Genomic DNA, 17,768 nt, shown 5'->3' with positions numbered 1-17,768 from the left:
CGTACTGGATGATATTATTTCAGTGCTAGAGGATCTCAGGCAGGCTGCCGTCTCCAATAAGACAACAGCCAGGGTGCAAGTGAGGTATCCCAACACTAAATTAAAGGTATGCTCCTCCTGCATGCTTCTGCCAATTAAAGAGGCAGCACTTCATTTCTTGCCCTAAACAAGCAAAGAAAATGCAGAGGTCTCATCCTTAAGACTCAGAAGCTGATGCTTCTCTCATTTTGGCGGGGTGGTGGGGAACGATGGGCAACGAGTGAAGAAAACAGGCAATAAATGGCATGACTAGATATTAAGCAATTCAAAGCCAAACAAATGCCAAAAATGAGAAAAAAAATGGACAAAAAAAAAAAAAAAGTTGTTTCTGAGACCCTGCAATTACATCTTTGTTCAGGGTTAATAAATCAGTGAATGGAAGGGGGAGGGGGAATCCTGAACAATTTGGGGGATTTCTTTTCATTCTGGGGCTCGATGTATTTCTTATTACTGATTACACATCCCACCTGGTGCCATATCCACCCCTTTACATCTTCAGCCTTGCTTGATTTTGACATGTAGGGAGTTTGTGCTTGGCTGCCCTGCGAGTGTGTGTCTGGAAGCAGTGGGTATGAATGGCTAAGGATTCCAGGAATTATGTGTGTGTGTGTTTGCACAGGGAAAGAAGCAGGAATTTTCTCTGTGTGAAAATGGAGATGTGCAGCTTACTGATGTAGTAGTTAACTGAGTCCTGTTATTTCCTCCCCGCCACACACACAGACACTAAATCCAAACCAAAGCAAGATTATTATAATAGCCCAATAGCAAAAGAAAAAATTCCACAGTCAGCAAAAGTTGCCATGAATGATAATTGTGGCATTAAATAGACAGTACTGTTTAAACTCTCAATTCAGATTTTGTTGCTCAAATGAGATTTCTAAACTCATTCCACACTGTCAGGACTAAGCTGCTGCAGGCAATGAGGCATGCAGTCTCCAGGTGACTGAAGTTTCAGGGACAAATGTGACTTCCAAAAGAGTCACTGCACCATTTGTATGCTCAGCCCTGAGCAGCTCAGAGGCTGCACAGTCAAGAATTCCCAAGGCAGGTGTTTCCCAAGAAGAAGGAATTTTCTTTCTTCTAATGTGTATGAGGATGTGTGTGTGCTTCTAGGGAAATCATGGGATAGAAGTCATCCCAGTTTCAATGAATGGGTGGCCAGATATAGCAAATTGCTAATATTTCTATTAATTTATTTGATACAATCAGCATCTGTACACAATTTAGAAAAATTAATTTCTCAGGATTTTTGAGGTAAAGGGCTCTTTTTCCTGAATCGAAGGAGAAATTAATGCACTTGGAAACTAGGGATTCCTCAGAAAATCCCATAACCTGCGTCCTTTTAACATATTTCCCTTGTTTATGGATCCAGAGGCTGACAAGGTTTCAGCCCCCTGTTCACAGGAGCAGTCCCTTGGAGTTTAGTGAGACTAGACAGATGATTCATTAGCTTGAAATCTAGGTAAGGGCTTGCCTGCCTCACACTTATTGAAGGGAGCATGATGAATAGATGTGGTCGGGTTGCATGCTTTTCATTTCCCAGACCCTTTCCATCAACATTATTGCTCGTTCAAGAGAAGGACGCAGTGAAGAGGTGATCTTCACCTACTGTCTTTATCTGAGTTCTTTTCTATGTCAAACATCAGGTGTAAAGAAAGATTTGAAATTGTGACATATTTAAATTTCAATTTGTTTTCCCTATTGAAGCAAGTTTGCAGTTTATTAATATGCAGGCTTAATTGAGCCCCTTATTTAGTTTAGTCAGCAGTACTCTCCAGGTGTAAGGGCTCTGTCCAATCAGCCACCATGGGCATTTTATTTATCCAGCAATATCATTATGATATGTGTGATACAAACTCCTAAGGCCTCTAATTCACCTCTTTAATAATGACTGACTGTACTCCTATGATTTACTGGATGCTCTTCTAGGCACATGGGACAAGTCTGCAGCAAGAAAAGCAAAGTTCTTACCCTCAGGGGTCTTAATTGTCGATGCCAAGGTCCTTCCCTTGATTATCTGTAAGCAGGGACTCTAATCTTTGGGTCCAGAGGTTCTCCATCTAAACTTTCTGGCTGATTGGTTGGTTCATCTACATCTTGATAGGAATCAGTGGATAATCATAAAAGAATGGAGTAATTGATTACAAAGGGCCACGTAGTATTAGTGGAATTATTCTGCTAACCATAAGAACAGGAGAATTATACACTGGCTATCTGATATACAAAGCCCTTTTTCTGCTACATTCTATCAATAATATCAATGTGTCCTCCAGTGCATTGGCTTGACTCTTTCTGCATGCAGTCAGTGGGGTCCTTAAGGTATTTTGGGGTAAATGTCTTCTGAGAGGAGTGGGCTTCCCTGGTAGCTCAGATAGTAAAGAATCTGCCTGCAGTGCAGGAGAGCCAGGTTCAATCCCCAAGTTGGAAAGATCCCCTGGAAAAGAGAATGACAGCTAACTCCAGTAGTATTGCCTGGAGAATTCCTTGGACATACCATGGGGTCCCAAAGAGTTGGACACGACTAAGCGACTAACACTTTCACTTTCTGAGAGCAGTGGGTTCTCTGAAGCATCCAGATGGAATATCACACATGCTAATGTAATATGAAGTACAACTGGTGGAATTCCAGGGACACCTAGAATCCTATCAGAGTCTCCAGGGACTTTCAGGTGAAGAACTCCCTCACACAGAGCGAAGTGAGATGGCCTTTTGTTTTGTTTATATGTGATATGGAAATGATTTTAATTCATACATAACAGTGATGCTCAAAGAATGTCCCTAGGATGCTGACCCATAGTAAACTTTGAGAACTTCTGTTGTATGATATTTGAGAGAAATTTTATATTCACAGTTTTTGGCCCTTTAATTAATGTTGCTTTCATCTGCTACACTTGGGTCACCAATCTTCCCAACTCTGGCCAGTATGGAAAATTTCAGTGCTGGATAATGCCATTGGTGGACAGAGAATCAATAGTTGAGGGAAAATTCAAAATAAATAGCAGGGGCAGGATGGTGTGGATAGGAACTGGCAATCTCCTGACATAGAAGGATCAGTAGGTCAGAGCCTGGGGATAGTCTGAAGATGTATAAACACTGATTGACAGAAAGCTTAGGACAGAAAGCTTTTTGGCAGAGGTCAGAAAGCTTAGGTTATGACAATTGGAAGGACATCTTCCAAATATTATTAAGACACCCAAGTAGTTCTGAGCACAAAAAGGTTTAGAACTTCTGATAAACATGATTATCTTGACAAGGTGATCCAGACAGGCAGGAACACAGAAAGTTGCTGCTATGGAATTCTAAAGAGAGGCTCAGATAAAGATGATATGAAAAAAGGAGCAGTCAGCTTAGAATACCACAGAAGAAACATATATACTTTCAAATGCTGTGTGGGAAAGGAGCCATGATCAGAAATCCCTACACCTATATAATACCAACTCTACTGTTGTGCCTGTCTTTATATTCTTTATGTTATTATATCCCTGAGCGGGCACAAAGCTCAAGTCTTACATTCCTTCTGTACTATTCACATCCCCCAAACCCAACCTGTACAGTTCTATGCAGGCAATATTTACATCATTGATTAGTCCATTGACTAATGTGTTCATTTATACTGTAACATCACAAAGCTATTATCAACCTTCAAACTTCTATGATGTGCTTTTACTTTAAAGATATTCTCTACACGCTCCAGATTTCTATAAATTTTTTGACCCTACTAATTCAGGGGCCATTTTTTCCCACTTATTTAAGCATACATATTGTATAAATTGATATAGTGTAGCCAGGCTGAATTTTGAAATTAAACACATAGTGTTGGAACCAGTCTCCTGATTAAAATGAGACAGGCACTCAAAATCCTTAAGCAAGGACTGCTCTGGACTCCAAAACATATTGTCATTATAATTCCAGGGGCTCAGGTGGTTACAGGTAATATTCCTTACTTCTTAGGTAGGCCATGATGACCTCACTTTTCCATCTGGCTAGTTCTAAGAAAGTACCAACTTCCATATGTCCCTGTTTCTTTAATTTTGCCACTGAAAAAGGCCAAGTAATGAAGAAGCAGAGAAATGTGGTCCATGACAAATGGTAAGAAAGAAGTGAAACAATCCCCTGTAGCCTGTCCTCCCCATTAAATTCCATTAATACATACCTCTGAACAGATGTTTAAGTGAAGTATATATTTTCCAAGGTACCACATTTAAGAAGAGGAACAAAGATAGATTTTCCTGCTTCTTAAAAGAGTGTTTCTCTGGGCACATTTTGAGTACATCTTCCTAATTTGGAAGCTGTTGCCATTAATTATTTAGTGCAATGCCAATCTTAATGGAAGGGCAGTTAAAGCCAACATGAAAAGTAAAAAACAAGCATTACTTTTAAAGATTTCCAAGAAAAGTTATTCCATAGACTCCTTTCCCTAATTCATTCTAAAACCTTAAAAACTAGCTATGTCAGGATCTTCTCTTAGATTTAAGTTTGCATTCCTAATTCTCTCTCTTAATAATGAAAAAAAAAAAATCACTACCTTATTGAGTACATAGTTTGTGTCTTAACTGACATGGTATTTCATACACAGCATGTCATTTTTGCAAGCTTATGAATCAGGAAGAATATTTTAATTCCCATTTTATGAGTTGGGAACCTAAACCTAAAGACCAGGAGATTAAGTAAATTTTAAGAGGACCCCATGTTAGTGCATGTTGGAGCTGGGCTTTAAATCCAGGTCTGTCTGACACTGAAGTTGATATTTTTAACTATGAATACTGTATTGGGTCCTTGCATATCCTGCATCTTTCTCTGAGACAGCAACCCCTTGTACTAAGGAAGAACTAGGGTTATAACTCCCAAGCCATCTCAAATCCACACTGTGACCACTGCTCTCTCATACCAGTCCCCTTGCTTACTGGAGAGACCAGCCCAGATGAAGGTGCAGTGAAGCTTCTCTTCCCTCACTAACCCACAAAGGAGTAATACTTCCAGTCTGGGTAAACTCCGATGTTGACCCAGGTGCTGCAGTGGTAAAGAATCTACCTGCCAATGCAAAAGATGCAGGGTTTGATCCCCAGGTCTGGAAGATCCCCTGAAGGAGGAAATGGCAACGCACTCAGGATTCTTACCTGGACAAGTCCATGGACAGAGGAGCCTGGCGGGCTACAGTCCATGGGATCGCAAATAGTCGGACACGACTGAGCAGGTAGTATCTGTCTACCATCCATATTGTACATGGATTTGCCACAAACAATTTAACAGATTCCTTACCAACATGTGATTTCACCTTTCATATTATTTCACATCAACTCAGAACAAACTAATGATCCACTGAGAGTGGGAAGCCTGTTAGGTGACCGAGTTCCAAGCCAGGGTCTTATGTGCCAGGCAGGCTTGAGTCCTTCTGTTTAAAATTGGCATCAGGAAATAGAATTGATGAGATATGATGGGATAATACAATGCAGACTAAATTGAGACATATTCAGGAGACCTGAGTTCTGACCCTAGTTCTGTAAAGACCAGTTATGTGACATTGGACAAGTCTCGTCACCAATCTGTGCCTCAAGCTCTGGGATTTCTCTGTGACATTCCACCATGCCATAGATAAATATCATCGCAGTAGATCTGGAGATTTTTCTAGAATATTTCTTCTCTGGAGTGAAGTAGATGTCTTGATTAGTTAGATTTGAACAATGCTGTTAAGCAATAATCATAGTTTCCTAACTAAATAGTTGTACATATATTTCCAAGCCACTGTATCAGGATCAGTTCAGGCATTAAACTTTTCTGAGCAACCAGGTGGGCAAAAATCTTGCCTGGTATTGGGACACAGATTCTGGTTGGCTTCAACAAAGACCTACTTTAAACTACATTAGGTAAATTTCATAAGTACTTATTCATGCTTCTTTCCATAGTTTTGGAATTCAAGCATTAAGGTAGAATTTTTTAGAGAGCAGAGAAATGACTTTCTCCCTTCTAATTTTCTTACCCTCAGCTGAGCTGATCCAGTGGTTCAGAACCACCAAGGGCTTGGAGTGGACACACGGAGCAAGATGGAAGTGTAGGAGGGCCTAGAGCCATGTCTGCCCCCTAAACAAAGAAAAAACAAACATTCCTTTGCTGTCACTGCTCTTAAGTATTGCTTTAAGCAATACTTAAATTTAATAGCTTTGTCCTGAATCTTTTTCTACTTTAATGCTATTATAACTGAAACAAGCTATGGTGTTGTGCTTTTCAGAATATATTGTGTTAGGAGAATATTTTCATTTTAACCCATTAGCCCTCACAGCATGATAGGGCTTCCCTGGTGGCTCAGATGGTAAAGTATCCACCTGCAATGCAGGAGACTGGGGTTCTATCCCTGAGTTGGGAAGATCCCCTGGGGAAGGGAATGGCTACCCACTCCAGTATTCTTGCCTGGAGAAATGTCTGTTGGACATGATTGGAACACATTGGTTTTATCTCAGTTTTAGAGTTGATTGATCAGCAGATGTGCATACCTATTCCAGATACATCCAGACATTTCTTCACATGCTCAATATCAGCATTTTTAAAGGAGACATTTGGAAATTCCAAGATTCTGGATTTTTATGACACAGCTCTAGATTAAACAGCAGGCCTGTTTCTTCCCTAACTTAGTTCAACAAACAGGTCAAGCCCCTTCCGCATGGAGAGGTCACAGAAGCGACTCCTATCTCTGGATTGTTTCTGCTAGGCTGCTGGGGGACAGGGAGACAGCTATCACAGCCCTGGCACCCAGAAACATTATGGCAATGCTTCTTATTTAAAAGCGTGCCAAGCTGTATTGTAAGCTACAGAATTAATTTCTTTTTGTTTCTAAAACCTTTTTCCTCAAAGTGTTCTGTATTGACCAGTGGTATCAGCATCCCTGGGGAAACTCACTGGGAATGGAAATATCCCAGGTCTTACCATAGACCTACTGACCAAAACCTGTGTTTTAACCAGCTCCCCAAGTGACTCACAGGCCCCTGAGACTTTGGGAAACTCAAGTCTCAGATGCAAGGTTCACATTAGTGTTCCCTATTCACAGGTTGAGTTTGAAGTCACGTGTGTTGACTTAGACCAAACACACCCTAAGAAAATTGAGTAATTGAGCCTGCACCATCTTATGTAGACATGTGATAAAGACATTAGAGAAATGCCCAGAGAATTATCAAGCAGCTAGTCCACACAGAAAGGCTCACCCTTATCCTCTGTGGTTGGGCCCGTCACCTGGTTGAGCTTAAAGCCTATTACTGTCGGTCAATATTTTCCAAAAACGTTGAAATTAAATCTAACCGTATCTTTAAGAAAAAAAATCAGCAGCGATTTTCTCAAGCCTCTTTGCGATTAGTTTACAACAGTAGCAGCATTAAGCCCTCGTTAGCCTAATCATGTTAATATTATATGGGAACACAAGGTATAGGAACTATACATAGGCACAAGGGTATTTGGGGAAAGTGAAACACAAAATTAGAGTGGAGTAGATTTTTGAAGTGGCTTTGCAATCCATGCCTTTCTCAGACAGGATTATTATGGCAAAGCCATTCATTGAAATCAAGGCTCATTCTCTGTAATTCAGGGAAATTCAGGGCCTCTGAAAGGTACCTGATGAGCAGCACTTAAAATGAATGAGTCTGTTTAGTTACAGGCTTTGCGTTGGAACAGCCGATGTTTTCCCTTCAGAAATCCCCTTCTACAAGAAGAGGCTTCATCTGGGCCACGCTTACTTCCCTCTGCTGTCTCAAAGGCTAAAGGCAGAGGATGACTCGGCTTCTGGAAAACAGAAACCTGTTTAAAGGGTTCTTACAGCTTCAGGAGGGTCTTAAAGCAGTTCCAGGTGTTCAGGGTAGATGGAGGCTTGCCTGGACATTGAGCACTCGGTACATTGTCACTGTGGATCATAATCAGCCTCAAAGTTCTCTCTGCCCTTTGAACATTCAGGTCTGTTCTCTCACCTCACCTCCGCCTATGTGGAGGAAGAGAATGTTCAGTTCTGATTGTCACCGTGGATCATGCTAAAGTAGGTGAGGTGCACCTTAGACTCAAAGCCATTCAACTATAGGTATACCTATGGCTGATTCATACTGCGGTTTGACAGAAAACACCAAAATTCTGTAAAGCAGTTATCCTTCAGTAAAAAAAATTTAAATAAAGCCATTCAACTAATGTAACAGATTGTGTCTGCTCTGTGCCACGCCCTGTGTTGGGTGCTGGAGACTTGAGTAAAGAACAAAAAGAGATGTGATGCATGACCCTCCAGGAGCTTGAGTCTAATACAAAAGACAAAAATCAGATAAATGTATCATTACAGATTATCACAGAGGAAAATTGCCTGGTGCTGTGAGAGGGAAAATTTCATGGACAGAGGAGCTTGGCGGGCTACAGTCCACGGGGTCACCAAGGACTAAGGACACACAGCAACAGTGAAAGGAGGATACCAAGTCGTGGGCTCTTGCTCAACTTTCTTGAGCAAGGAACTGTGAGCTGATGTCGAGGTTAGATGGTGAAGCATCTAGTACCTTAGGTACATTGAATGAAAGCCACTGTGGGTGGAAGTAAAACGCTGTCATGGTGGAGGTGCTAAGGGCTGTGTTGAGAATTTCTTAAGAGTTGCTGTCACACAGTTTAGATCAAGATCTGTGAAGCTTGATAGTCCAGTTTACATCTTTACTCTGTCCCATTAGCTCTATGACTTTGTTCAGATGTTTTAACTTCTCTGTAACTCAGTTCTATCATCATAACCCCGACTTCTTATCATTCAGTTGGCTAATTAAAGAAGGGCTTCTCAAATTCTGATTGTCATCTGGAGATCTTGACAAAAATGTGGATTCTGATTTAATAAGTCTGGGATGGAGTGAAATTCTACATTTCTAGCAAGCTGAGGCCTCTGGTCCTTGGACCACACTGAGCAAGAAGAGTATAAAGCACTTAGAACAGTACCTTATTTGTTGCAAATTCTTAACAAACACTCTCAGCTTAGCTCTTCGAGCACTGATATTCTGCCCTTATTCAGAATTGGTTAATTGATTTTTCTTGTGAACTCTTTTTTTTAATTTATCTTTTATTGAAGTATAGATGAATTGCAATGTGTTATTTACTACTGTACAGCAAAGTGACTCAGTAATAATATATATATTCTCTTTCATATTTTTTTCCATTATGCTCTATTACAGGATATTAAATATAGTTTCCCATGCTATACAATAGAACCTTGTTTATCCATTCTGTATATAGCATTTTGCATGTGCTAATCCCAAACTCCCATTCCAACCTTCTCCCACTTCCCTCCCCCTTGACAAGCACCAGTCCATTCTCTATAGTGATCTCTTGATTAGATGAATATTTTTTTGTTTCAGTCCTCAAAACTGAAGTTGTTTCTATCCTATTATAGTCATTGCTATTTCCTTAGTAAGTAGAGTATGACAGGCATAGATTCCTCTGATTTTTGCTCCAAAGAACTTGAGCTGCCTTCATTCTGAATGTGACATGTCTTTGCTAAGGACAGTAATGAACAAATAAGGAAACTGAGACCTTGGTTTCAGTGTCCACTGGGTCTGGAAATATCTCAGAAGTTGTATATTCTTGTCACTTTCAGCACAGCTAGCCTTGACCCCTTTATCCCCTCTGGGTTTCTGTGACATTCAGTTCTCCTCTTACATCTCTGATGTCTCTTTGCTTCTTACTGGCTGACTCCCCTTGCTACTTCCACAGTTATAATTATTCCCATGGAACAGTCTTTTTCCTGGTGTGTTCTCAATATTCTCATTCAAGCCAAACATCAGTTCTCTTCCACGTCTATAACTCCTTGAATGGCATCTCTATTCTGTCGTTTACTCGGGCTCAGTCACTATGATTAACTCTTCCCTTCCCTAGACTCCCACCCAGCAGAGACATGAACAGTAGGAGCTGATTCATTCTAGGCCAAGATGGCCCTTAGATCAGTAGTATCCTGATCACCTGAAAGCTTGTTAGAAATGTGCATTCTTGGACCAGATCTGCTGAAACTGAGGATTGGGTCCCACAAGCCCTCTAGGTGCTTCTGATTCCTGCTGAAATATGAGAACTTCTCTTGTGCAGAAGAGATGTTCAGTCTTGGCTGAATGTAGGCATCATGAGGGGAGCTTTAATGATGCTGATATGTGGATCTCATCTCCAGAGGTTCTCAGTAAAGAGGTGACATGGACACTGAAATTTTTTAAATCTCCTCTGTTGATTATAATGGATTAGCAAGGTTGAAGACTAAGTTCTCCTTTTCAAATTTATTTTCCTTTTCTTTCTCACTGTCTCTCCCTTGGGTTTTCATTACCTTGTATCTGTTTTATCTAGGTAATAATCTAGTCTCTATCACATGATTTCTCTCACCTGGAACCTAACCTGTGTAATAGGGTTATACATCTCTTGATATATTTTCCTCTAACCAAATCCTGCAAAAGTTTCTCATTGCCTAGAGAAGAAATGGCAAACTCCTGACCATAGCCATTGAGAACTTTGCTTAGCCAGGCCTCTAACTTTACTTGAAGTTTCAGGTTGCAGTACATCTTATGCAGCAACCAAACCAAAGAAAACCCACCATGAATTTTCCTGTTTTCTTACCTTCATTCATAATGTTCCTTTTGCTTGGAATTTCTTTCACACTGTCAAATTCACATCTCTTAAAAGTTGCTTTTTCCATGGAACTTCTCCAAAGTGCCTCCAAAGGTAGAACCCACTTTTATACACTTTAAGAGGTACTTTGATGGCAATTTCCTTAATCACACTCTAACTTGTATTGTAGACTTCTAAGAAGTCTTTGTTAAACTGTATGTGCCTGATGTAGAGCTGGTAGCTTTCACTACATACATTGATTTGCCTACGTGGAGCCAGCTGGTATGTGGGGAAGTTGAAAGCAAACAGGAAAAAAAGCCCATCCCAGCCAGCCTTCCCTTCTATCAGTTCAGTTCAGTTGCTCATTCATATCCGACTCTTTACGACCCCATGGACTGCAGCACGCCAGGCCGCCCTGTCTATTGAATCTTGCTCAAACTCATGTCCATCGAGTTATCCAACCATCTCATCCTCTGTCATCCCCTTCCCCTTCTATACTGCTGCTACTGCTAAGTCACTTCAGTCGTGTCCGACTCTGTGTGACCCCATAGACGGCAGCCCAGCAAGGCTCCCTGTCCCTGGGATTCTCCAGGCAAGAACACTGGAGTGGGTTGCCATTTCCATCTCCAATGCATGAAAGTGGAAAGTGAAAAGTGAACGTGAAGTCGCTCAGTCGTGTCTGACTCTAGTGACCCCATGGACTGCAGCCTACCAGGCTCCTCCGTCCATGGGATTTTTCAGGCAGAAGTGCTGGAGTGGGGTGCCATTGCCTTCTATGGCTGTGCCTAAACCTTAAAGAGAGATAGCTACTGGTAACGTCATTGAGAATTGCCTCTCTGAGTAGTCCTGAGATGCATGAGCCACAAGCAAGATTGTTTGGGGCTTAGGAAACAAGGGGCCACAAGAATAGGGAGAGTCTTTCTCCACTTGTACATGGTACACGTGTGACTTCAGCTCAGGAGAGCCTGCAGGGAGGCAGCTTGAGCACCTGGAAGGGTTACCAGATTTAGCAAATAAAAATACAGAACGTCCAGTTAAATTTGAATTTGGGATAAACAAAAATTTACGTTTTTAGTATAAGTATGTTCTAAATATTGCATTCTTCACTTATCTGAAATTCAGATTTAACTAGGCGTCCTGTATTTTATCTGGCAGCGTAGCACAGTGGGAACTCACAGAGTCACATCTGAAGACCCACGCACAGACTTCAGAATGCCAGGGGACTAGCCCCGGTTGTAATGCACAGGAGTCACCATCAGCCAGGGGGCCAGAGAGCAGAGCGTGAAAGCCAATTTGGGAAATAATAAAGATATTAGGGGCTTCCCAGGTGGTGCTAGTGGTAAAGAATCTGCCTGCCCGTGCTGGAGGTGTAAGAGACGAAGGCTCGGTGCCTGAGTTGGGAAGATCCCGTGGAGAAGGGCATTGCAATCCTCTCCAGTATTCTTGCCTAGAGAATCCTATGGGCAGAGAGACCCGATAGGCTACAGTCCATGGGGTGGCACAGAACTGGACACGACTGAAGCGACTTAGCACAGCACAAAGATATTCTAAAGACTCCCAGAATGGGTCAAAGTTTTCAGGGGCCAGAGTTTCTGTCTTATTCAAGTAGGGATGCAAGCAGATGAAATTTAAGTTCCTTTTCATATGACTTCATATGTGTATTCTGTCCTGAGGAAACATAACTTACACTGGTCATTTTAATAGTTCCAAGTCTTCATTTGCTAGTGAAATGAAAACTGAATGGATAAATGAAAGAAACCCATTCAAAACTGCACTAAATAAATATTCCATTTAGAAGACGTCTTTTGTTTTATATTTTATCTATGAGAAGATGAAAATATTTATACATAAATGGAACTATAATTAAAGAAACTACGTTATAAGATAAATAAGTCTTGGGGATACAGTGTGCAGTACAGTGACTATAGTTAACAATGCTGTATTGTATATTTGAAGGTTACTAAAAGAGGGATGTTAACTAATGCAATATTCAAACATATCAAATCATTATATTGTATACTTAAAACTAATACAGTGTGATATGTCACTTCCATCTCAATTTTTAAAAATTTAAAAAAGAAAACTGCCCACATTTGCCAGAACCATATCTATATTGAAAACATTAATTTATGATACATAAAATAATTTCGGTCCACAGAATAGTTTCAGAAGACTTTTGTTTGCTTCTTTTTTAAAAGGGTCCCTCAATTACTCAATTTTGAGAATCATTCGATTGGAGAGAGGGATATTTATTTAGCTACCCATGCTAAATGTAGGACTGAGAGTATCATAAGCAGAAATTCAACTTTCTTAGTGGCTTAGATGGTAAAGAATCTTCCTGCGATGCTTGAGACCCAGGTTCGATTCCTGGATCAGGAAGATCCCCTGGAGAAGGGAATGGCTACTCACTCCAGTTTTCTTGCTTGGAGAATCCCGTGGACAGAGGAGCCTGGCAGACCACGGTCCAGACAGAGGAGCCTGGCAGACCACGGTCCACGGGGTCGCCAAGAGTCAGATGTGACTGAGACACTAACACTTTCACACTTCCTAAGCAGAAATACTGAAGGTCATAAAATGTAAAGAGATTTTATCGTTTCTATTCATGTGATGGTAAAGAGTGAAACTGATTTCTTAAAACTAAGGGAATTGGTTAAAAAAGTGAAGAGCAGAAGTCCTATGTCAGAAAGGAAGGGAGGGAGGAAGAAAGAAAATAGATGATGCAGCAGGTTAGTGAAAATTTGTTCAGTGAGAATATTAGCAAGCCAAAGCTAAACCCCTAGACAGGATCGGTTACCCTTTCTGTGTATGAAATGTGGCATTAAAATCAAAGATGAAGCATGCTCTTAAACGTCTGTGCACCAGCACTAAGCACATGGGCTACTTAGAACCCTTCTTATTTTTCTTTTAAGATTATCAAGCTTGTTTTAATAACCAGATATGTTTTTATTGGGCTGTTGTTATCCTCTCTTGTGACATATGTTCCACTCAGAAAAATAAGTCTTTAAAAAAGGATCATTTGAACAAAACTGCTAAAATTACTCTCAAAAACAATTTAAAAATAGGTAATGAGTCCCCCATCCCTGCACTGATAAACTTTCTGTTTGTAATTTATCTGCAAGTCATCTTTTATTTATAAAGCAAGAAATCACCATTCTGTTGTATATTTTAATCAACATTTTTTTTGGTAAACTTATATAATTACATATGTATAGTGAAAGTGAAGTCTGTCAGTCGTGTCCGACTCTTTGTGACCCCATGGACTGTAGCCTACCAGGCTCCTCCATCCATGGGATTTTCCAGGCAAGAATATTGGAGTGGATTGCCATTTCCTTCTCCATATACATATGTATATATATGTATATATGTCCATATATTCTTTTTTTTTTCATTTCACATTTCTTGCTTAGAAAGAAATGGGAAGGATTTTCCTGGTGATGCAGAGGCTCCGGTTCGACACCCTGGTCGGGAAACTAAGACCCCATATGCCTCCTGACCAAAAGGCCAAAACATAAATCAGAAGCAATATTGTAAAAGAAAGGGACAAAAAGTCTAGCATGTCATTTCTCCCTTCCCAGGTTCCAGGTCTTCTTGCACAATGCAGTTTGGGGGATGATTTCTCTAGAACAGACTCCTGGGTGGGCAAGGCAGAGCCTGAACAACGGAGCGTGAGGTTAGGGTCAGTGGGGCCCCAGTAAGTGCCCCTGGAGACAAACACCCTGCTTGGCTCCCTGGGGGGCGTGAGGAGCTCAGTGGCTGCACTAGCTTAATGACCCCTCTTTGTAGATCAAGCATGCCTCTCTAAGGGAATAGCACACAAAACTGGTACTCGCTGCTTGACTTTATTATCATTACATTCTTTTCAACCATTGTGCCCTTGGGGATTATTTTTAAGGACTTAGATCCTTTCTAGGCTATGAAACTTAAGACATCTTTTATCAACTAATCACATCAGCATGTCTCTTGCTAAACAATGTTCACTTACATTTTTAGTTAATTTATCTCAAAATGTTGTTTATAAACTGATGTTATCCTACTCATCTTCTTGACAGAAAAAATATTTTGGTAGTTGGTAACTAAATTGACATAAGATTTTTACTTCCCTTTTTGCCCTCAGCTCTGCATCCTTAAGTTATTGATGATGTTAAAGTTATAAGCGTTGACAGTGTGACCCATTTAGCTTAAAACAGCAATTTTTTTTTTAAATTGAGATGGGTCATAGTTTTTAATGGATTGAGATGGGGGAGGCTCTAATTGATTGAGCCCCCCCTTTGAAATTATTAAATAATGATGAAGAGGGTAGTAAAAAGGAAATAGATCTATGTGTGAATCTAATTCTATCATTTATTACTGTATGACCTTAGATGTGTTATTTAGTGTTTTTGTCCCAGTTTTTCTATGTAAAAAAGTATTATTAATATTTTTTACATGACACTAAAAGTGTTTTTAGTATCTACTCTCCATATTTTGAAATTTTCAGACACTTAGTGATTTCTTAATAAATTGTAACTTTTTAATCTAAATCAACATCATAAAAACACCAAGTGAAAACTCACTCACAATCCTATTGACCAATTTTATAAACAATTGATTTCCAGTCTTTGACTGTGAAGTACATAGATGCTATACAGAGTTCATGTCTTTCTTGAGACTGTTAAATTTTTCCATAAAAATTTACATAATATTTTTTTGTAGCTCAAAAACCTGGCAAGTGATTGTAGCATAATTTACTTAATTGTTCATTTACTGTTATCTTGAGAGTAGACTAGGACTGTTTTTGGATTTCCACATTCCTTAGCAGACAAAAGGAAGAAAGCAAAATATTCTGGCTTGTCAACAGAAGCTGGAGAAAAAGAACATTTTCTTATGTGATTTAAAATGTAGCTTTCATAAGTATATGCACTTATGCAAGCACGATACAAATTTAGGTCAACAAGTTCCAGGGGAGCAGGTGTCCCAAGGAAAACCTTGGATAGAAATTAGAAGGACCTGATTTATTTATAGACCAACTACAAAATGCTGTAAATTGCTTTGTTAAGGACCACAGCCAAGAGTAAGCTCATAAGAGTACCATGTGGCTTGTCCTATTACAAAGTGATTTTTAGTGCTTTTCATTTGGTATAGCTCAATGATTCTCAAAAGGAACATTTCAGGAACTTTCCTATTAAATGATGTCTGGGTCCCTTCCTCAGACCAACTGCATCAGAATCTCTGGAGAAGGGGCCTGAGAATTGGTGTTTTCTTAAGCTCTTTGTATGATTCTAGTGGATAACCAGGTTGAGAAACACTGAGAGACCTTAGACCAGAAAAAGATCCCCCTGTCCTACTCACCTCCTTTACAGATTCATAGGATGAAAAGATAAGGGAATGATACCGCTTCCTTTGACCCTCCACTTCAAGTCTTAATCTGGGTCTCAAAAAAGAGAGCATTTGCCTTGACACAATCAATCACAGTACCATTTCCTTGGCACGTAAGCTGCCTCCACAAGAGCTCTGTAGCTAAAGTAAACAACTTCATTCTGTCTTGTAATTCCCTAATCCGGTATTGATTGGCCAGAAATATGATGTCTTAATCATTTTGCTCTGCTCCAAAGATGTCCAGGATTGCCAATCATTGGGAAAATATATCCCTTGACACTTTAGAAGGCATCCTTTCTTAATATACTTCTTCCAGGAGATTAATAAGAAAACCTGTAAATATTTATTATTATGGTGATAGAGCCAAAGGAAATGAATCTTGATAGCTCAAATAAGTCTATTTCAAGTATAGGCTTTCAATTCTTACGAAGCTGTTATTAGCTCCTTGATTTCCATTGTGTGTGTGTGTGTTTTAGTCACTCAGTCGTATCGGACTATTTGTGTCCCCATGGACTGTAGCCCATTAGGATGACCTAAATTCCTTCATATCCTGAGACAGTGTTTGCTACTTTGTAACCAGTTAATTAATACTATTCATTGTTAGCCTATTTTTGTAATAAGCATGTAGTAGGAAGGTAATGGCACCCACTCCAGTCCTCTTGCCTGGAAAATCCCTTGGATGGAGGAGCCTCGTAGGCTGCAGTCCATGGGGTCGCTAAGAGTCAGACACGACTGAGCAACTTCACTTTCACTTTTCACTTTGATGCGTTGGAGAAGGAAATGGCAACCCACTGCAGTGTTCTTGCCTGGAGAATCTCAGGGACAGGGGAGCCTGGTGGGCTGCCGTCTATGGGGTCGCACAGAGTCAGACACGACTGAAGTGACTTAGCAGCAGCAGCAGGAAATAAAGAAATATGTATTGAATAAATGAAGGATCAAGTGAATTAACTATTTGGCTTTTTAATTGTGCCATATTAAGCTTTAAAGAGCTTCCCAGGTGGCGCTAGTAGTAAAGAAACTACATGTAGGAGATCAGAGATGCAGGTTTGATCCCTGGGTCAGGAAGATCCTCTAGAGGAGGGCCCGGCAACCAACTCCAGTACTCTTGCTTGGAGAATCCCATGGACTGAGGGACCCAGCAGGCTCCAGTCCATGGGGTGGCAAATAGACACAACTGAAGTGACTGAGCATGCTCAAGCTTGGAGAGTATCATATTAAAGAATTTCAAAATACTCCCAGTCTTAACTTAGTTGAAATTTACTTAATCTTCAACCAAATCCCACACCTTCTATCTTTTCATCTGTGAAAATACTATTATCCTTTTCTAGATGAATGAGTTCTGGGAAGGCTAACTCTAGTTTTAGCAAGCCTGAGACTTCTAACTCCTTCATAAACGGATCTTGGCGCCCCCAGATCGGTGTGGCAAGTCCATTCATATAAAACAATATTAACACGATGTCTAATTACAGAAAAAGTATGTTCATTAAAGTGCAATGAATATTTAAAGTAGTTCAAACTACAGAGGAGCCATAAAAATCTAAGTGCCCTTCCTGGGTCAGTAGAAAGCTTTCCATTGGCATCCCAGTGGGTTCACAAATCTTATACTCCCTCTCTTATTATTTTTAAATGGCAATTATAAATCACCTGGTACAGTGAGGTGAAAGGATGTTTTCTACATCAATATGAATGATGTGGGTATGCAACACTGGCCACCAGTAACTGGAAATTATACATTGCAAAAGGAAAGCCAAACATTTGGTGTCCCACGGTCACTTTCTATTAAATATTTTATTTTATTC

This window comes from Bos indicus, chromosome 23 (genome assembly GCF_029378745.1).
Source record: "Bos indicus isolate NIAB-ARS_2022 breed Sahiwal x Tharparkar chromosome 23, NIAB-ARS_B.indTharparkar_mat_pri_1.0, whole genome shotgun sequence".
Taxonomy (NCBI): domain Eukaryota; kingdom Metazoa; phylum Chordata; class Mammalia; order Artiodactyla; family Bovidae; genus Bos; species Bos indicus.
The sequence above is the reverse complement of the archived record's forward strand: the minus strand, read 5'-3'. Positions refer to the sequence as shown.